A 22,206-nucleotide genomic window follows, 5' to 3' on the forward strand; every position below is an offset into this window, starting at 1 on the left:
TGTATGAGAAATCGGTTGGAAACTTTCCTCATGTCAGCACGTTGTAGGTGTCGCCACCGGCGCCAACCTTGTGTGAATGCTCTGAAAAGCTAATCGTTTGCAGATCACAGCACCTTCTTCAAAATGGCTCTGAGCACTATGGGACTTAACTGCTGTGGTCATCAGTCCCCTAGAACTTAGAACTACTTAAACTTAACAAACCCAAGGACATCACACACATCCATGACCGAGGCAGGATTCGAACCTGCGACCGTAGCGGTCACGCGGTTCCAGACTTTAGCGGCTAGAACCGCACGGCCACTCCGGCCGGCACAGCATCTTCTTCCTGTCGGTTAAATTTCGCGTCTGTAGCACGTCATCTTCGTGGTGTAGCAATTTTAATAACCTGTAGTGGATTCATCGAGACAGTGAAGCACCTCATCCGCAGCAGTGAGAGGTTGTCGACCAAGGACGGATTCAGACGTTTATCCCACTGAATGAAAACGCAAGTGGCGCGCCTGTACACATCCACGACACCTGGGGAAAGGCATAGCAAGATGTGTTTACACGCCCACAGTAGCGGAAGGGTTAAACTACTCGCATGTCCTACGGAGCATTACATCGTAATTCTTACAAACACAGGCACTGTAGTATCGTATTTGTCTGCCGATATCAGCATTGCCACTTTCGATTAAATGTCGCCGGCCGCGGTGGTCTCGCGGTTCTAGGCGCGCAGTCCGGAACCGTGCGACTGCTACGGTCGCAGGTTCGAATCCTGCCTCGGGCATGGATGTGTGTGATGTCCTTAGGTTAGTTAGGTTTAAGTAGTTCTAAGTTCTAGGGGACTGATGACCACAGCTGTTAAGTCCCATAGTGCTCAGAGCCATTTGAACCAGCCATTAAATGTCTCCCCGTACCGGTAGTCCAGTTAAGTTAATGGCATAGGGACGACGAGATACGTAAGTTTGGGCCTGGCCGTGAAGCGTGCACAGATAGCCGAAATGGTTAAGGTGACTACTCGCGACACGCGGTTATCCGAGTTCGAGTCCCCGCCAGACACAAATTTTCAATGTCGTCACTACAGTCCAAAGTTGGAAGCTGCCCCTATTCGCAACTGCTAACACATTTAATCTATTACATAATTAAGTTTCGTTTGTCTGCGGCCACAAGTCTTCAGTCCTGGTACACACTGAAATTCTCGTACCGCAGCACTGTGGCACGCCGGGCCAAAAGAGAATGGTGTAAGCTTACTGATATAGTGGATGTGGGCTGTGCAACTTTGTTTAGGCTGTCCTAGCGGTGTGCTGTGGTACTGCGGCTGGGATATATGAAGACGTACAAAAAATGAAGATGCACCAGGAAATAAAGGGAAAATGAAATATGTAAATTTATTCTTTTCAATCTTTGTTATTCCCCCTACCGTACATTCAGAGTAAGTAAATATATCGTGGTGCTGTTTTCGATGGCTTTTACCTTACATGACGCGAAGTTTCTATCATACGAAATTAATTTCCAAACTTTCAGCCTACGGCCGCTGGAAATTGACACCGATATTTTTTAATGGAATTACTTTATTATGTAACACAGGAAAGAGACTTCGAAGAGCACTTCAGCAACATAAAATTCGTGGATCTTGATCAAATAACAACAAAATAACACCACCGCAAACTACTGTACCTCAGTCAGGAGACGAAGTCTGACAAACGTCTGCTCTGCTGCACCAAATGTAAGCAAACACGTAACTCAAGTACTGTTCGTCTGTTTATCTGTACGTTTGAAGCCCGTCGGTCTGTGCTCCGCTGCTGTAGCGACCAGACAAACGTATTCTAATCGCCTCAAGCCATCACAGTCTATCTTTGCAATCATTACAAAAAAAATAAATACAAAAATAAAAATAAAAAATGAAAATTTTAAGAAATCGAGATACTGGAAATGTGAAGAATAAAATACGTCAGTGAAAAGAACAGTAGCTAGGGAGAAAAATGCAACTAAATGTAACAGCTGTGACGTTCAACCCTCAGGACAGACCACCAAAATATTTGAAATAAGTTATAAAAAGCATAAAATAGCGTGGAAAAATGGGATAATGCAACATTCTCAGAACTCCTCCGAGTCCGCAGCTCGTGGTCGTGCGGTAGCGTTCTCGCTTCCCACGCCCGGGTTCCCGGGTTCGATTCCCGGCGGGATCAGGGATTTTCTCTGCCTCGTGGTGACTGGGTGTTGTGTGCGGTCCTTAGGTTAGTTAGGTTTAAGTAGTTCTAAGTTCTAGGTGACTGATGACCATAGACGTTAAGTCCCATAGTGCTCTGAACCATTTGAACTCATCCGATAAGAAAACCAACACCTTTCCACTGCGGAAACACACATGAAAATAGTCTCAGATTCAGTAACAAAAAAGTCTACTAACATTACAAGAAAGCTTCCTAATTCAATAGACATCAAGGAAATGAAAAACACAGACTAAATGTCTGTACACAAGGGGGTAATCAACCCCTAACGAAACCGCCTGTGGAGATTTTGCTGCTCAGGCGGTTTCCTGTCGGCGGCGGCGTTGGCGGAAAGTATATATAGACGATGCAGTACGGTTTATTGACAGAAAATGTTAAAAATGGAATGGCGAAGTAAAAGTATTCTATCCGCCAAAGAGAATTCATGTATATGACTCACACGTGCGTACAGAATCAGCATGTATAGTAAGAGTATTTCAGGAGGAATTTCCCGATGTTCAGGCTCCTTATCGGAGTACGACCCATCGACTGATAAATAAATTTCGTAACACGGGAAGTGTTCTTGAAGTAAAATTACTTCGACGTCTTCCTCGGTAAACGGGAATTTCCTATGGCTCTGTTCAAACAGCTTCAAACTTACCGAAGTTACACCCCTATAAAGCAGTGCAGTGCAAGAACTTACACCGGGAGACCCTGCCAAAGGGTTGCGTTTTTATGAATGGATTTTGAATACGATGCATGACGCACAAACTGACCCTCAACTAACTTTCTTTTCGGGTGAATCATGGTTCACCTAAGCGAATGCGTTAATTCACAAAATTACTGTTGCTGGTGTTCTGAAAAGCCTACCTAATGTACTATACAAGGCCCTCCTGCATGATCAAAAAATCGGAGTGTGATGCGCTATTAGCGATGAGTGAATAACAGGTCCTTTTTTTTTTTTTCAGGAAACAAATTAATTGCGTTTGAACGTGATTTCGCAACGTTTCAGGCAGGGCTGTGCGACGGTGTATACACCCAACGTCTTATTACAGGAATTTTGTAACGCGTTTCAAGCTAGACGTAGCAGTAACAACATATGGCCTCCTTGTTATCTCTGGAAGCATTAAAAGTGTACAAATCAAATCCGCAATCTTTAGATGTACTTAAAACTAAAATTCGTGAAGAAATTGCTCCCACTTATCAGAAGGAACTGCAGAATGTAATGAAGTGTATCCTAAAGAGGTGTCAAAAATCTTTGAACAACGAATGGAGGCAGTTCCAGCACCTCCTTGCCTTATGTAAATCAGCAATTTACTTTTCTTTATAAGTGTTAATGTTACGTAATGGATGAACAGCTGAAATCGATCAAGCCTCGGGTAGCTTGTATAGTCCAAATGGTTGCGTAAAACTGCCGTAGTGGTGCTCTATCGCATGCCCATTCACACATTCTTGCAGTTCAGGATGTAGCCATTACCCTTACCGATATTTCGGACATCAGGTGCACTCATTTTTGCAGGACTGGGAACAGAGAAGAGTTTTCGCCGCATAACGTGGCGCCATGTTAAGTGTGTGTGGGCGCCGCCATTAGCTGGTACGGCCTTTGTACGCCTTCCTTTGTGTGAGTGCCGCTTTTGTCCACGGGAAAAAAAAAAAAAAACAAAAAAAAAAAAAACAAATGATCGGCGCAGTGTGCGGCTGGGCAATTTCACGCTACCGGTGCGCGGACTGCGTGCAAATGGCCAAAGGCGTGCGTACCGAGTGTGAGATTTTGCCTGGCAGCTGGTACGGAGTGCCGATAGCTTGCTACCTGCAAGCGGTTAAATAATATCCAGATGCAGGAAAACTTCTCTTAGGCCGTTTTCGCTCTGGTGAATCGGTCGCAGCGATTACGTCAGACATATCACTCGCCGGAAGATAGACTAGTCGCTACAACAAGAGCAGTCTACTTGCTCGAGCCATTTACGAAACGGAGTCTTGCAACCAAGTGTTGCTTTCTGCCGCGTTACTGAAAAGAAAATACGGACGCCAACGACCTTGCCAAGAACTGGGTTCATCCCATATTAATAACCAGACAAAATTACATTGAAACTGATAAATATAGGATGACTACAGCAAGACTTTTAACCCTTTTATTTCCTGATGAGGTTTTCGGCAAATTATAGTGCGCAGAGAGGAATGTGATTCTGAACCATCGTAACAATCGAGATATTGAAGCAAATGTGGTCTTTTCAAATGGAACGATATACCTTTTTAACGATATTCGGAAGCTCTTGAAAAGTCAATTACAATGACATAATTCTGGTTAACGCTGGCGTTGGCGTGTTCGGAAAAATATCCGAGAAAGGCGCTAAAATCGAGAGACAAAGCTTCCGGAATCGGCTGCTGAGTATGAACATCGCCGAGATGCACTCTCGTGCCTGGCTCAAACAACAGGAAATGTGATTCCAAATATTAACATTTTTACATTGTAAAGGTATACACACACATACAGAACGACAATACAGAGCAACAATACTAAAACGGCGGTACGTATCATCTTTTGTGTTATCCTTGTTTTTTTTCCAATTGCCGTATTCCGCAAAAAATATTTTTTCGCCCTCAATGGAACTGCCTGCCTTACTGTTAAAAAAATGTAACCAAAAAAACTTTACAGGGTATCTACTCATGTGCAATTTTTCTTGTCCTTGCACTGTAGAACCCTTGACATTTAGATATTGGATGACTCTGATCGAAAGAATACTGGCAGGAAAAATACCCAAGTCCTCAGACAACATTTGCAATCTGTCACGGTATCAAAACAAGCAATGAAACAGAAACTGGGAAGATACAAAAGCACAAAATCCAACCTAATGAAGGAGTAAGGAGGGCGCAAATTGGCTATCTTCAGATTTTAGCAGGCTCCGCAACGTTCTTGCATAACATTCTTGACGCTGACGTTCCGTGACGTTCTGCTTCGTTCCGATGGTAGATGACATACGTCGTGCAATGTTTTGACGCGACGTCCAGTCCGGATCGAGCTTTGATCTTTGTGAGGTCGTGTTTGCTGCCCCCCACCCGTGCAGAAGAAGACACGGCAGCCGTGGTCCTGGGATCGCCGCCCGCAGCCGTGAGTCAGCAGACAGTGCTGCGGCCGCAGCCTTCGAGGAACCCGCGAGGGTCGAGGAAAAACGTGCGCAAGGGTCTTCGGGGAAACAACGCGAGACGCGTTGCGTCGCACAGTCAAGGACATAGGAAAGTCACCAAGCTTCAGGTACCACAGCTCGTACATTCTGCAAGACCGCTTGTCCTATAACTACAAGTACTGTAAACATGTTAAATTCTGATATACAAATATAAAAAAGTACTGGTTTTCAACTAACTGTAAGCGGCGGCCGAGTGGAATGTAATTACAGCACAGTTATCTTCCCATTTGCACACTACGCTCTGAAAACTAAAAAGTTCCAATCAACCTCCCTTCTCAACATTTACATGGCCCACACTTCACACGATTATACGCAAAAGTAGCTAGACCACTCAAAAATAAACGGGACGAGTATTCAGTAAGCCAGAACCTATCAGTCTGAGAGCAAATTCGCGAACAAGTTCTCATGTTCACACACTTGAGAAAATGGAACGAAACTGTCATCGCTAGTGAAATATCATTAACTACAGAATATTTTAGTTTGGTACACTTAGATCCTTCAAAACTGTGGTGTCACCGCCAGACACCACACTTGCTAGGTGGTAGTTTAAATCGGCCGCGGTCCATGTAGTACATGTCGGACCCGCGTGTCGCCACTGTGATCGCAGACCTAGCGCCACCACCTAGGCAGGTCTCGTGATACGAGAGTGGACTCGACCCCAGTTGTACGAGAACCAAGCTACCGCCCAGTTGTACGCGAACCTAGCTATCGCCCAGTTGTACGAAGCCTTTCTCTCTCATTAGCCGAGAGACAGAATAGCCATCAGAAGTTAATGGCTACGAACTAACAAGGAGCCATTTGTATCAGTGCCTATAGCTTACGAGTATTCAAGAGAGATGTATTCCAAGGAATCAATAAAAGTTAAGTAAAAAGCATCTACATACTTTTCTTCTTATTCATTCATAAGTTCTCATGTTCCAGACTTCACGCCCGTCTGCTATTTGCCGTTCGTGCACTATCGGCCACAGCATTAGTCTAGCGTGCCTTTCTTTTGGCTACTACCGTGTGGCGTAACAGTCTTGTTACGTCACTACAGATTGGCGACGAGGATGGGATCGGTGCTGTGCTTGCGCACAAAGTTGGCTCACATGATCGCCCTATTGCCTTTGCGTCCAAATTGCTCTCGTCTGCGCAAAGAAATTATTCACAGATAGAGAAAGAAGCTTTGGCTCTCGTGTTTGGTGTACTAAGTTCCATGATTTCTTGTATGGTCGTCACTTTACCATCATCACAGACCACAAACCTTTGACATCGCTTTTTCATCCGTCCAAGCCTGTACCTCCACGTACAGTGCAGAAATTCATTCGCTGGTCTATTTTCCTCTCGCAGTACCGCTACGATATCTTGTATCGGTCCACTGCTAAGCACGGAAACGCCGATGCGTTGTCCCGTTTGCCTGTTGCTGAGGATAAAGCATTCGATTCTTCCGAACTTGCTTGCATGTTCATTGATTCGGAAACCGATGAAGTGGTCGAATCGTTTCCGATTGATTTTCGTCGTGTCGCTACAGCCACAGCTGCTGACCCCGTCCTTGCTACTGTTTTACGTTTTGTTGCTACGCAATGGCCTTTGTCAAAGTCTCGGATCGAGGATCCGTTGGTTCGCCGATTTTTTGCTCACAAGGAGAGACTTTTTGTTCGACGTGGTGTTTTGTTGTTGCGTTCTGATAATGATCAGTCCAGAGTCGTGGTCCCACGTTCGTTACAGTCCTCTGTTTTACGGCTTCTTCACCAAGGACATTGGGGTATAGTGCGAACGAAACAACTTGCTCGTCAGCACTGTACTTGGTTCGGAATCGATGCTGCGATTACGAATATGTGTTCTTCGTGCCCGGCGTGTGCCGAACAACAGTCCGCACCGCCGCGGAAAGTCTTTGCATGGCCAAAAGCCACTTCCCCTTGGCAACGCTTGCACATTGATTTTGCTGGTCCATTCTGGAATGCTCGATGGTTGGTTCTGGTCGACGCCTTCAGTAATTTTCCTTTTGTTGTTCGGATGTCTTCCACGACGTCCTCCGCCACCATCCAAGCGTTGTCTGCTATCTTTTGCATTGAAGGTCTTCCGCAGACTATTGTTTCCGACAATGGCCCACAATTCATGTCCGCAGAATTCCAGTCTTTCTGCCAGGCCAATGGTATTCAACATCTGACATCCGCGCCGTTTTCGCCTCAGTCCAACGGTGCCGCTGAACGATTGGTCCGGACTTTCAAGTCACAGATGTTGAAATTGAAAGAGTCGCATTCTCGGGAGGACGCATTGTTGCTCTTTTTGTCTTCGTATCGCTCTCAGCCCCGAGATGGTCGCTCGCCGGCTGAGTTGCTCCACGGTCGTCCTCATCGCACCTTGATGTCTTTGCTGCATCCGCCGCATCAGGTTCCTGTGCAGCGGCAGACTCCTGCTTTTGCTCCAGGCGACGTTGTATTTTATCGCAACTATCGAGGTTCACGGCGTTGGCTCGCAGGGCGCATTCTTAGCTGCCTCGGCCGCGCGATGTATTTGGTTTTGGGGGCCTCTGGTGAGGTGCGTCGGCATCTCAATCAGCTGCGCCTCTGTCGTCGCTCGGGTTCTGCCGCTCCCCGTCTGCTTTCAGCGACGGTGCCGTCCGGTCAGCGCCCTGGGGACCCATCTACTGGCTCGCCTCATCCCCAGGTGTTACCGACGATGCCTTCCATTTTGCCCCATGGCGACGCGCCGCCGCCGCCGCCGCCGCCGCAGCAGCAGCAGCAGCAGCAGCCGCCGCCGCCGCCGACCGCATTCGACGCTTCGTTGCCGCCGCCAGGCGCCTCCCAGGGTCACGCGCCGCCGATCGCTTCCCGTGACCAGCTGTCCGCCGCCATGGAACACCCGCCCGCTCCGGACCACAGGACGTCATCGCGCGTCGGCTACCCCGACGCCATGGACATCGCCACTTCGGCCCCTCATGTTTCTTTACGGGCGCATACACCGCATGTTGACGTGCACCCTGGACTAGTTTTGCAGGCGTTTCCTAGCTCCCCTCGGACCGGATGGCCGGGTGCGGGTGGCACAGCCTCGCCTGTTGTTAGGCTCCCCACCTCATCGCATACGTCAACATGTGGTCCTCCCCACGGCGGGCGGAAGCCTTATTACACGACCGTTCGCCGATTTGCGGGGGAGGAATGTGGTGTCACCGCCAGACACCACACTTGCTAGGTGGTAGTTTAAATCGGCCGCGGTCCATGTAGTACATGTCGGACCCGCGTGTCGCCACTGTGATCGCAGACCTAGCGCCACCACCTAGGCAGGTCTCGTGATACGAGAGTGGACTCGACCCCAGTTGTACGAGAACCAAGCTACCGCCCAGTTGTACGCGAACCTAGCTATCGCCCAGTTGTACGAAGCCTTTCTCTCTCATTAGCCGAGAGACAGAATAGCCATCAGAAGTTAATGGCTACGAACTAACAAGGAGCCATTTGTATCAGTGCCTATAGCTTACGAGTATTCAAGAGAGATGTATTCCAAGGAATCAATAAAAGTTAAGTAAAAAGCATCTACATACTTTTCTTCTTATTCATTCATAAGTTCTCATGTTCCAGACTTCACGCCCGTCTGCTATTTGCCGTTCGTGCACTATCGGCCACAGCATTAGTCTAGCGTGCCTTTCTTTTGGCTACTACCGTGTGGCGTAACAGTCTTGTTACGTCACTACAAAAACAAAGTACATAAAATGGAATAACAGTTGCCGGTCAAGGGGCCGAGCGGTTCTAGGCGCTACAGTCTGGAACCGCGCGACCGCTACGGTCGCAGGTTCGAATCCTGTCTCGGGCATGGATGTGTGTGATGTTCTTAGATTAGTTAGGTTTAAGTACTTCTAAGTTCTAGGGGACTGATGACCTCAGAAGTTAAGTCCCATAGTGCTCAGAGCCATTTGAACCATTTTTGGAATAACAGTTTTTGTTTCAAAATATATCCATGCAATTAATAAACGACAGTTACTGAAATCGATGGAAATTTAAAGAAGTGGGACCTTTAGGTGTGAATTTATGGAGGCGGGACCTGTATAAACTGAAAGAACCAGAGATTGCAGAGAGTTTCAGACGGTGCATTAGTGAACGATTGACAAGAACAGGGGAAAGAAAATTGGAAATTTGTGGTAACGACTATGGGACCAAACTGCTCAGGTCATCGGTCGCTAGGCTTACGCACTACTTAATCTAACTTAAACTAACTTACAGTAAGGACAACACACACACACACACATGGCCGAGGGAGGACACGAGTCTCCAACGGGGAGAGCCGCGCCAACCGTGACAAGACGTCCGAGACCGCATGACTACCTCGCGCGGACCAGGGGAAAGAAATAAAGTAGAAGAATAATGCTTTGAGAGATGAAATAGTGAAGGGAGCAGAGGATCGGGTAGGTAAAAGGGCGAGGGCTAGTAGAAATCCTTGGGTAACAGAAGAGATATTGAATTTAACGGATGAAAGGAGAAACATAAAAATGCAGTAAATGAAGCAGGCGAAAAGGAATACAAACGTCTCTAAAATGAGATCGACAGTAAGAGCAAAATGGCTAAGCAGGGATGGCTAGAGGACAAATGCAAGGATGTAGAGGCTTATCTCACTAGGGGAAAGATAGATACTGCCTACAGGAAAATTAAAGAGACCTTTGGAGAAAAGAGAACCACTTGTATGAATATCAAGAGCTCAGATGGAAAACCAGTCCCAAGCACAGAAGGAAAAGCAGAAAGGTGGAAATACAGGTTATATACTAGGGCGATGTATTTGAGGACAATATTATGGAAACTGAAGTGGACGTATATGAAGATGAAATGGGGGATATGATACTGCGAAAACAATTTGACAGAGCACTGAAAGACCTAAGTCGAAACAAGGCCCTGGTAGTAGACAACATTACATTAGAACTACTGATAGCCTCGGGAGAGCCAGCCATGACAAAACTCTACCATCTGGTGAGCAAGATGTATGAGACAGGTGAAACACCCTCACACTTCAAGAAGAACACAGTAATTCCAATCCCAAAGGAAGCAGGTGTTGACAGTTGTGAAAATTACCGAACTATGAGTTTAATAAGTCACAGCTGCAAAATACTAACGCGAATTTTTTGCAGACGAATGGAAAAACTGGTATAAGTCGACATCGGGGAAGATCAGTTTGGATTCCGTGAAAATGATGGAACACGCGAGGCAATACTGACCATACGACTTATCTTAGAACACAGATTAAGTCGAAACAAGGCCCTGGTAGTAGACAACATTACATTAGAACTACTGATAGCCTCGGGAGAGCCAGCCATGACAAAACTCTACCATCTGGTGAGCAAGATGTATGAGACAGGTGAAACACCCTCACACTTCAAGAAGAACACAATAATTCCAATCCCAAAGGAAGCAGGTGTTGACAGTTGTGAAAATTACCGAACTATGAGTTTAATAAGTCACAGCTGCAAAATACTAACGCGAATTTTTTACAGACGAATGGAAAAACTGGTAGAAGTCGACATCGGGGAAGATCAGTTTGGATTCCGTGAAAATGATGGAACACGCGAGGCAATACTGACCGTACGACTTATCTTAGAACACAGATTAAGGAAAGGCAAACCTACGTTTCTAGCATTTGTAGACTTAGAGTAAGCTTTTGGCAATGTTGACTGGAATACTCTATCAAATTCCGAAGGTGGTAGGGGTCAAATACAGGGAGCGAAAGGCTATTTACAATTTGTACAGAAACCAGATGGCAGTTATAAGAGTCGAGGGGCATGAAAGGGAAGCAGTGGTTGGGAAGGGAGTGAGGCAGGGTTGTAGCCTCTCCCCGATGTTATTCAATCTGTACATTGAGCAAGCAGTAAAGGAAACAAAGGAAAAATTTGAAGTAGGAATTAAAATCCATGGAGACAAAATAAAAACTCTGAGGTTTACCGATGAGACTGTACCTGTGTTAGAAACAGTAAAGGACTTGGAAGAGCAGTTGAGCGGAATGGACAGTGTCTTGAAAGGAGGACTAAGGCGAACATCAACAAAAGCAAAACGAGGGTAATGGAAGGTAGTCAAATCAGGTGATGCTGAGGGAATTAGATTAGGAAATGAGACACTTAAAGTAGTAAAGGAGTTTTGCTATTTGGGGAGCAAAATAACTGATGATGGTCGAAGTAGAGAGGATGTAAAATGTAGACTGGCAATGGCAAGGAAAGCGTTTCTGAAGAAGAGAAATTTGTTAACATCGAGTATAGATTTAAGTGTCAGGAAGTTCCTTCTGAAAGTATTTGTATGGAGTGTAGCCATGCATAGAAGGGAAACATGGACGATAAATGGAGTAGACAAGAAGAGAATAGAAGCTTTCGAAACGTGGTCTTACAGAAGAATGCTGAAGATTAGATGGGTAGATCACATTGGGGAAAAGAGGAATTTGTGGCACAGCTTGACTAGAAGAAGGACGCGTTGTGAGACATCAAGGGATGACCAACTTAGTACTGGAGGGTAGCGTGGAGGGCAAAAATAGTAGAGAGAGACCAAGAGATGAATAAACTAAGCAGATTCAGAAGGATGTAGGTTGCAGTAGTTACTCGGAGATGAAGAAACTTGCACAGGATAGAGTAGCATGGAGAGCTGCATCAAACCAGTCTCTGGACTGAAGACCGCAACAACAGCAACAACAACAACAACTGAAATATTAACGCTGATTTTTTTTTCTTCAGAAGACGTATTTTGAAAGCTATGGCGCAACAACCGGCCTGCTAAGTTTGTTTTCTAAAAAATAAAATAAAATAAAATAAATGAAAACATCTGAAGTACCGTAAGAATCAACTCCAAAATATTCATTTACATCGGCGCCTCTTATAAAATTTCGTACAAATTAAATTTTAAAAATCTTAATAACTTATTATAGGGTAGAGCATTAACGTGGCATTGGTGGAATCGAAAATGAAAAATAATAATGACTATCAAAATTTAAGCACATACCAAGTAAGAGAACGATGCGGTGTTACGAATGAAACTGATACGATGGACGAGATGTAGCTTCAACCAGTTAGCAAAAGAGAAAAGTAAGCTAGCGAACAGCCTACTATGGGAAAGGAGAATCAGACGTATTCTCATTCAGTCCGAGATATACTGCGCAAACGAGGTCAGTGTTTCAACACCCCGGTGCTTGCGAGGATAGCGGACAGAATAATTCAGCGCCACGTCATGACAGGCAGAAAAAGTCCAAATAAACCACGTTAAAATGGCTGCATTAACAGTCACTGTATTCTGCCAACAGCACAGAGATGTACGCTTCATTCTGTGTGAATAACGCGACGGGTGTTTCAGCGTAGTGTATGAGATGTACAGGACACGACCCCACACGAATATACTCGTATCCCGGCTTCCCCCCTGTGATTCATCTCTCTTCTTTATGAAGGTAACTTTCGCGCACGGCGGAAGTCTGGATTCTTGTACTACCGAGGAAACACATTCGTTGCAAAAAGGTTTTGCCTGTAAATGACATAAAATCACGTTAATGCAATTTTTAATCCTTGTCGTTATTTGTTTAATTTATGATTATACTCATTATCGCGTTTCGTCTTAAGCTATCACCAAATTATATTAGAAGACTGTCGATACATTGCATCTCGTCAAATTCACTCGTACAATCGTAAAATCGACTACTTAAGTTTATCTGCACACTTTCCCTGTGATTTTGGTGATCACTTAGGCCTAAACACGATGATGTATAACGTTTACACAAAATGAAAAAAGCGATTAAGCCGGAACATTACTTCACTATTTACAAAAAGGGATTTCTTTGCCAATGCGGGCTATACTGACAAAATACTTATCAATTACATCTGTCCAGGTGTTGTGTTTGGAAACGCCGCGCGGGATTAGCCGAGCGGTTTAAGGCGCTGCAGTCATGGACTGTGTGGCTGGTCCCGGCGGAGGTTCGAGTCCTCCCTCGGGCATGGGTGTCCGTGTTTGTCCTTAGGATAATTTAGGTTAAGTAGTGTGTAAGCTTAGGGACTGATGACCTTAGCAGTTAAGTCCCATAAGATTTCACACACATTTGAACATTTGTTTGGAGAACATTCTGTTGTAAAAAGATGAAAAGCAACTAAGTCCCCGCATCAGAAAGGCTGACAAACCCAGAAGTTTTCGTTTGATGTTGAGGAGATGTAGCAATGGAGTACCCAGCCATCCAGATTTAGGTTTACCGTGCCACGGTAAAATCAGTGGAATCATATCTTTCCTGCTTCCGGATATTGCAGCGTGCAGTGGTGCTTAACACACACACACACAAAGGTGCGTGTCCTTGCGACCGCGCGTGGGCGCAGCGGTCGGCCTCGTCGTTCTTGATATCTCTCTCTCTCTCTCTCTCTCTCTCTCTCTCGCCCCCCCCCTCCCCCACCTCGTCTCTTTTCCTCTTCTCTCCTCTCCTCTCCCACTCCTCATTCCGTCACCGCTGGCTCATCCTTTAATGCGGCGGTGAGCTTCACCTGCTTACCAGTCTCATCCAGCTAGGTAATACGCCAGTCTGTTCTTGTAATATCTATGCTTCATCATAAGAAATCACACTCACTGTGCTTATATTGTCTTCATAAATATGTACGAAGAGAATTAATATCAGACGCCGAAACATCGTAGCAGGAGCAGGAATATCGTCGTATGGCCTCATGTTCTAGGCGCTACAGTCTGGAACCGAGCGACCGCTACGGTCGCAGGTTCGAATCCTGCCTCGGGCATGGATGTGTGTGATGTCCTTACGTTTGTTAGGTTTAATTAGTTCTCGGAGCCATCTGAACCAAGCCTTATGTTCTGTTTATCTCGTATGTTGCGCTGAAATAAGCATTGCTAGCAGAAAAGATTGAATAGTAATACGAAATCCTTGAAGGAATTTTGCCACGCTTTTCTTGAACTTTGGCAAATACCACTCAATGTTTATATTTGTCCTAAGCCATATCGTCTCGCAAAGTATTGTTCGTCATCCCTCTTCGCTTTCCTCCATACGATAGGATATGAAGCTCAGCGACTGGACTTTCCTCAAGCAGTAGGACATAAAAAAAAACTAATTTCAGAACCAAAGTTCAAAACTATCAGCAGGATATTAGCTTAGTTGTCGGTACCTTACTGCATAGCGAAAGAATGTCGATAGCCTGAGGCCCCTGGTTCGAATCTCGTCCAGTACCAACTTTTTTTTTAACTTTTATTTGAATTCCCAATTTATAAACGAATAGAGGTGTCAATTAACATATCCCGAATCCTAATTTTCAATAACACAACAGCTTCTTATTTTTAATTACAAATCGAATAAAGTGTTAGTATTCGCAACAAATTAAAATTTGGCCCAAAAAATGCGAAGCAACAAATAGAAAAGAAAATACTGTTTATTTCTAGAGGCTGTAGAGCATTAATGAACATTTTGACACTTCCGTGGCAACTTGTCGACGTATTGCATGTTGGCTTCCGTCTAAGGTCAGCCATTCACGTTGGCGAAACGTCAGGGAAATCGCTGTACAAACGACGACAGTCTACCTGTCGCTCCAAAAGCCAACAGGCACAGATCGTCTCACCACATCCGTGGGGATAGTATTTACGAGTGTCTGTCAAGATCCTCATGGTGCAACTTTTAGGGTCGCACTCTTGCAAAGCAAACACTATGTGGAAGAGACATTTACATATCAAAGAGTATGCAGATGGGTATGATGCCGGCCACTGACTTGTAAACACGCACACGCAGTAAAAAAAGTATTCACGCCCTCTAGATATTTCGTGTTTAGTATGTTTTTAAGGGACGAATCGCAGCACTAATAAGAATATACACAGTAGAGTTTAGGCGCTTCGACGTTTATTTATTACACATACTGCGAAAAATTAAACAAAAATTTAAGCTGTAGTTCATTTCTTGACGTAAAACAAGTCGACATATATGAATTTACAGTTCTGACAGCTGAGTGCCTGAAAAGCTAAACTGATTCCGCGGCTGACGTCCCACTCGAAACTGCACAATGGACCGGCCCCACAAAAGCCCAAAGACCTTCAATTTACGTTGTTGTTGTTGTTGTTGTTGTTGTGGTCTTCAGTCCTGAGACTGGTTTAATGCAGCTCTCCATCCTACTCTATCCTGTGCAAGCTTTTTCATCGCCCAGTACTTACTGCAACCTACATCCTTCTGAATCTGCTTAGCGTATTCATCTCTTGGTCTCCCTTTACGATTTTTACCCTCCACGCTGCCCTCCAATGCTAAATTTGTGATCCCTTGATGCCTCAAAACATGTCCTACCAACTGATCCCTTCTTCTTGTCAAGTTGTGCCACAGACTCCTCTTCTCCCCAATCCTATGCAATACCTCCTCATTAGTTACGTGATCTACCCACCTTATATTCAGCATTCTTCTGTAGCACCACATTTCGAAAGCTTCTATTCTCTTCTTGTCCAAACTAGTTATCGTCCATGTTTCACTTCCATACATGGCTACACTCCATACAAATACTTTCAGAAACGACTTCCTGACACTTAAATCTATACTCGATGTTAACAAATTTCTCTTCTTCAGAAACGTAATTTACGTAACCCACTGAATGTCACTGGAAATCACGCATGGTTCCCAAATCACTTAAATTCGCCTGCAGAAGTTATTTCCTCTTATTACACATCTATCATACGAATACCTGAAGCCCACACAAGATACTTCCGTGGTCTCTAGGGATGCAGGACGCCAATAAAGTACTGTCCGCTCTTAGCAAAGAAAAAAAAAAGTATCATCATATCAACTGTCACAGTTAGAATTGGATAGCTCGTACAATGGACCGGCCCCACAAAAGCCCCGAGACTTTCAATTTACGTAACCCACTGAATGTCACTGGAAATCACGCATGGTTCCCGAATCACTTAAATTCGCCTGCATAAGTTGTACCTGGGTGTAGAAATCTGTGCGGATATGACAAGTAACGATCACATAGGCTCAGACACAGGTAAAACAGGTGGCAGGTTTCGTTTCGATAGAAAAATACTATCGAAAAGTAATAAGTATACAAGTCTGCTTACAGAACAGTCGTGCGACTTATCCTAAAAACCTCGTTCATGTGAAGAGACCCGTAAAAAAACGACTAACGAGGATACTGAACGTATCCAAAGGAGGGCAGCACGAATGGTCACAGGTTTGTCTAACTTACAGGAGACTGCTATGGAGACGCAGAGAAACCTAAACAGGCACACAGTGTAAGATGGATAGAAACTACCCCGTGAAAGCGTACTTACGAAGTTACAAGAACCACGATTAAGTGATGGCTAGGAACACAGGGTAGTCATGAGGAAAGATATATGCTTTGAGGTGTGATAGTACTGCTGATTCTAAACAAAATTGTTTGAAAACCACAGGCGTCAGCTGTATGTCCTTCACCAGCACTCTGAAGCGAAGACAAGCAAAGCGATTTAGAACATGTATTATTGTCTTTACTAATTATTTCTGTGCAAACTTCGCTTGCCACCGTTTTGCAATATGGTGAACAATTCTCCCACTTTCAGAGGTCTACATCGAGTGATGGATAGCGATGAACTCTGTGGAACACAATCTTGACAGGAAGAAGTAAGAGGGGCCAAGAGCAAAGTCTACAGGCGCACAGTGGACACAAAAGAGGAACTTCTCGCTCGTATTTTACACGCGTGTGCTTAAGCAAAGGTCCGTACGAATGAGCTCAGATCAACAACATAGCAGCTGTCTACAAAGCTGCAAAATGCATTGCAGCTGACGGTGAACTCTCTGACCGTGTTTCATAAGCAAATGTAAACAATTAAACAAAACATTAGATAGTAATGTTCCATTTAGTATTATCCGCATTTGTGCTGTTCCCCACCGTTTCATTAGTTTGCTGGGAAACTGTTAATAACAGGACATGGTGGTATCATGTATCGATACCACCTTAGGGGCATCATATCAAAGGAAATGCAAGTCTGCGTGAGACGTCGACAGCGGTCATGCGGAAGCCGATTGACTCGAGGGAGTCTGCCCACTTAGCCACACCTCCAGCAGCCCCGCGCCGCCAGCGCCCTCTGCTACCGCAATGTGGGATGGCGATGGCAGTGGGACGGGCCACTCCCACTTGGATCCACTTTCCACTTTTGTGTTTTCCTCTCAGAGAGGTCACAGTTCGTAGTGATAGACGGTAAATCATCGAGAAGAACAGAAATTATATCTGGCGTTCCGCAAGGTAGTGTCATAGGCCCTCTGCTCTTCCTGATTTACATAAATGATCTAGGTGATAAATCTGAGCAGCCCTCTTAGATTGTTTGCACATGACGCTGTAATTTACCGTCTAGTAAAATCATCAGACGATCAATTCCAATTGCAAAATGATCTAGAGAGAATTTCTGTATGGTACGAAAAGTGGCAACTATCACTAAACAAAGAAAAGTGCGACGTCATCCACAGGGGTACTAAAAAAAAATCCGATGAATTTTGGGTATACGATAAATCGCACAAATCTAAGGGCTGTCAATTCGGCTAAATACCTAGGAATTACAATTAACAGCAACTTAAATTGGAAAGACCACATAGATAATACTGTGGGGAAGGCGAAACAAAGACTGCGCTTTGTTGGCAGAAAACTTAGAAGATGCGACAAACCCACTAAAGAGACACTACATTACACTTGTCCGTCCTCTGCTGGAATATTGCTGCGCGGTGTGGGATCCTTACCAGGTAGGACTGACGGAGGACATCGAAAAAGCGCAAAGAAAGGCAGCTCGTTTCGTGTTATCGCGCAATAGGGGTGAGAGAGTCACTGATATGATACGGGAGTTTGCGTGGCAGTCACTGAAACAAAGGCGGTTTTCTTTGCGGCGAGATCTATTTACGAAATTTCCATCACCAACTTTCTCTTCCGAATGCGAAAATATTTTGTTGACACCCACCTAAGTAGGGAGAAACGATCATCATAATAAAATAAGAGAAATCAGAGCTCGAACGGAAAGATTTACGTGTTCCTTTTTCCCACGCGCCATTCGAGAGTGGAATGGTAGAGGAGTAGTATGAAAATGGTTCGATGAACCCTCTGCCAGGCACTTAAGTGCGAATTGCGGAGAAACCATGTAGATGTAGATGCAACAGAACGCTCTGTCTCCATCGTTCATGCCTTACCATTGTGACAGCTGGACACCATTTCTTGTTGCATCATTTGTAATGAGTCTTCGTACGTTTGGAGAATTAGAAGTAAATCTTCCGTTTGTAGTGTTATTTTGTTTCAACTTCTCTTCCTCTCTGAAGTTTGAAGTTAAATTATTATGACTGAATAATACGTTGTTCTTGAATGGAAACCTTTGGACAAGAGAAGTCGCTTCCCCAATATTTTTACACAATTAGCTCTCACTCTTCCACGTATAAAATTAATTACTCCACCTGGAATAAAATCTCTGTGGCTCTGCAGAATTCCGGCGATCGTAGACTCTGAAGATTCTTAAAATAATCAGAGGCACAATCGTACCCCGTGGCGAAGCCGTCTTGGGTGCTATGACGTACTCGCTCTGCAGCATTGGAATCGGCGTCCAAGATGTGTAACAATTTCGATTAAGACCGGAATTTAATCTCTTGAAATAGCGCGTAAACGACCGTGGGGCAGACACTACTGATTTCCCAAGATACGAAATTCCATACGAGTTACAACACACCAAAAAATGTTCCGAGCCACAAACAAGGGAGAAGTTATAACCAGGAAACCTAACGTACCTTTTCCATTCATAAAGTTATAATCTTCCATACAGTATTTTCCTAGCTACAATCTAGTTTACATCATCCTCTTGTATGAGATGAAATATTATCACAATTCACTACATTACATTAGGTACTCAATATGGCAGCTTACAACAGTGCCGCTACTTACAATTCCAATGCGATCCTACTCTTACCATTGCAAAGGTAATGTTCCACATTATATCCAAAGAGTCTTTATATCACGAGTCAGAGATAATCCGTCCGTTACAGTCGTTAGGATTCTTCGAGCCATATAAAAATTTGTGCTAGCCAGGTTCCCTACAACGACAGTTTCCGCACCACCTCTGCTGAGAGCTTTCTACAAAGTCCTACACAACAGATCTATGTTTGTATGCAGTGTTTTGTTCAGAATCACTAATACTAACACTCCTGAAAGTGTGTACCTTCCCTCCTGACTCACCCTCTATACTACAGCCTGCTACTCATCGCTCCTAGGGATTCGGATGACAATACTGGACTAATTTCAGCGCGCGTAAGCAATCATTCTTCCCTAACACCATGCGTGAATGGAACGGGGAAAACCACCGAAAACTAATAAAATGGTAAGTATCCTCTGCCATGTACATCACAGTGGTTTGCAGAATACGGATGTGGATGTAGATTGTGATGCCCATGCTGAAGTTGTAAGCAAAGATGGTATTCAGTTCTTTTCGAGAAGTACGCATAGCTGCAGGTACCAATGACCTCTGGATAAAGTATATTCGCTCCTTACCGAACAACTAGTGGGCAGAAGGAATGACACTGAACGCATACGGCCGCTTCCATCCCCGTCACAGACGGAGCTTCGTTCTGGCCCAGAGTAGTCTACAGGAGAGCGTCCTGCTTCTGTCCAGCCAGCCAGATGCAACACCAATTTCATTGAATAATGCCAACATGGCGTCCCAACTGCAATTTACTCTGTTCAAATGAATAGGGGAACACGGGTATCAACATCCGGTATGTTAAATCTAAGCCGGCCGCAGTGGCCGAGTGGTTCTAGGCGCTTCAGTCTGGAACCGCACGACTGCTACGGTCGCAGGTTCGAATCCTGCCTCGGGTATATATGTGTTTGATGTCCTCAGGTTAGTTAGGTTTCAATAGTTCTAAGTGACCGATGACCTCAGATGTTAAGTCCCATAGTGCTCAGAGCCCTTATTTTTGTTAAATCTATTTTGACACAGGCTGTACCTGTGGCCTTGCTGCATGGCTTGAGATCTTCGCTTTCACCGTATGCAGCAATTAGCCATTCGCCACCTGTTGGCTGCGTTATGCATTGAAGTGTCAGATGACCCCTCAGGAGGAAGTGAGTACTGATGTCGCAGTGTTTTCTAGTGAGGTACACAGATCGTTGTTTTTATTTGTGGATTTGTACTCAATCAATCAAATGCAATGCAACATCTTAATGCAGTGCCATCTGCAAGGGCGGTTTGTTTGACCAAAAAAGGATGGACTTCCGGTGCAGATGCCAACGCCTCCCCATGCGTCGTCCCTAGTTTGTGGACAGGGAGACATGTCAGTACAGAAAGCGAGTTGGACAAGGTCGGCGACGCGTTACACAGCCCCACGTGAAGACCGATATCTGGCCATCTCCGCGTTGCGGTGTCATACGTATACGAAATTAGAATTATATATTAATACCTTCAGCTGCTGACGGGTGCTGATATATATCAAAGGGGACAGGTGAAAATGTGTGCCCCGAGCGGGACTCGAACCCGGGACCTCCTGCTTACATGGCAGACGCTCTATCCATCTGAGCCACCGAGTGCACAGAAGATAGTGCGACTGCAGGGACTATCTCGCGCACGCCTCCTGCGAGACCCACATTCTCACCTTAGATGTCCACACACTACATTCCTAGTGTCCCTACCCAATACACTCATTACTCGTACCAAGTCCTCTAAGAGTTCGGTTAATATCTATGCATCCGCACAGAACAAGAAGGTCACGACCGGTATTGCCAGAACTATATATGGATTTGGTGTCTGTTCTTTCGTACATATCCATATAAGTCATACGGATACCGTCAGAGCATTGCTGCACGATGTTAGAAGGGCCACTGTAGACGCTGTGTCCAATCAGGCTGTAATGAACACGTTACGACGATACAGAACCTCACGACCCGGACGTCCTGTTCAAGTACCCCGCTTGACACGAGAACACATTGCAGCTCGCCTCTCGCCTCCAGTTCTGTCGCTCTCTTGCCAACTGGCAACTTCGTCACTGGCGAAGACAGATTTCCAAGGTTCTGTAATGATGTGGCGAGTCTTCGGTGTTGACTGCCATACACGGATCTTGTCGTTGTCCATGGTCGCCTCGCCGCCATACAGTACATCGCACAGGTTCTGCTTGACCATCTGGCGGCTGCTGCATTCGGTGGTGGCCCTAAATTGCTTCTAATGCCAGGACCCATGTGGCGGTCGTCAGCGTGAATGTCTTGCAAAGCCTCAACACTGAAGTAACGGCATGGCCGGTAGTGAGTCCCAACTTACACCCCACCACGCATGTGCGGGAGATCTTGACAGGCGTGTCCGTGGTCGTCCTGTTCAACAAGACTCTTCATGAATGCTCATGGGCTCTCACTGGGCAGAAACCAAAGGGTGACCTCTGTAGATTTACACGGAGCATGCCACATAGGTATCAGACAGTGATAAACGCTAGTGGAGGCCACAAAAGTTAATGAAACTCTGAAAGTGTAATGAAACGCACCCGGGATGACCGGATGAATGATTGTATTCACTTTTCACGTGAACGATCGAGGTTGTAATGATGTTTCGTGGTGTACTTAATGTGTGGCAGATTCGCCGTTTCCGAGATGCTTGTTGCCAGCTGCTGTGCCTTAACAATCTGCTGTTTGTTACAGCCGCTTATGTCAGTGGATTTCCCTGTTTATAGCTCCTATCGTCACTAGAGTTATCTCCCATTCGTCTCTACGCTTATAACCTTTCCTTAACGCATCACGTTCCCGCAACGTCACTACGTCTCAAAACGTTATTAAATCAATACAAAGCCATGTTTTACATCAGAGTGGATACAATGTTCCCAGAATTGCTTCGATAGCATGGTAAAGTACAGGGTGTACATGAAGTCCGGGAACTCTTTCAATTATTTATTGCATAAGAACTAAATATTTTACAGAT

At 45.1% G+C, this 22,206-nt stretch overlaps 1 protein-coding gene and 1 non-coding gene across 2 annotated transcripts in view; both read right to left on the reverse strand.

The window, feature by feature from the left end:
* LOC124789146 overlaps nt 1-22,206 on the reverse strand; it is an 892,841-nt gene that overhangs the window by 544,630 nt on the left and 326,005 nt on the right. The window lies entirely within an intron of this gene.
* Nucleotides 20,761-20,835, reverse strand: Trnat-ugu. The gene has a single exon. It is a non-coding gene; the product is annotated as a tRNA-Thr (tRNA).

Source organism: Schistocerca piceifrons, chromosome 3 (assembly GCF_021461385.2).
Source record: "Schistocerca piceifrons isolate TAMUIC-IGC-003096 chromosome 3, iqSchPice1.1, whole genome shotgun sequence".
Classification (NCBI taxonomy): Eukaryota; Metazoa; Arthropoda; class Insecta; order Orthoptera; family Acrididae; genus Schistocerca; species Schistocerca piceifrons.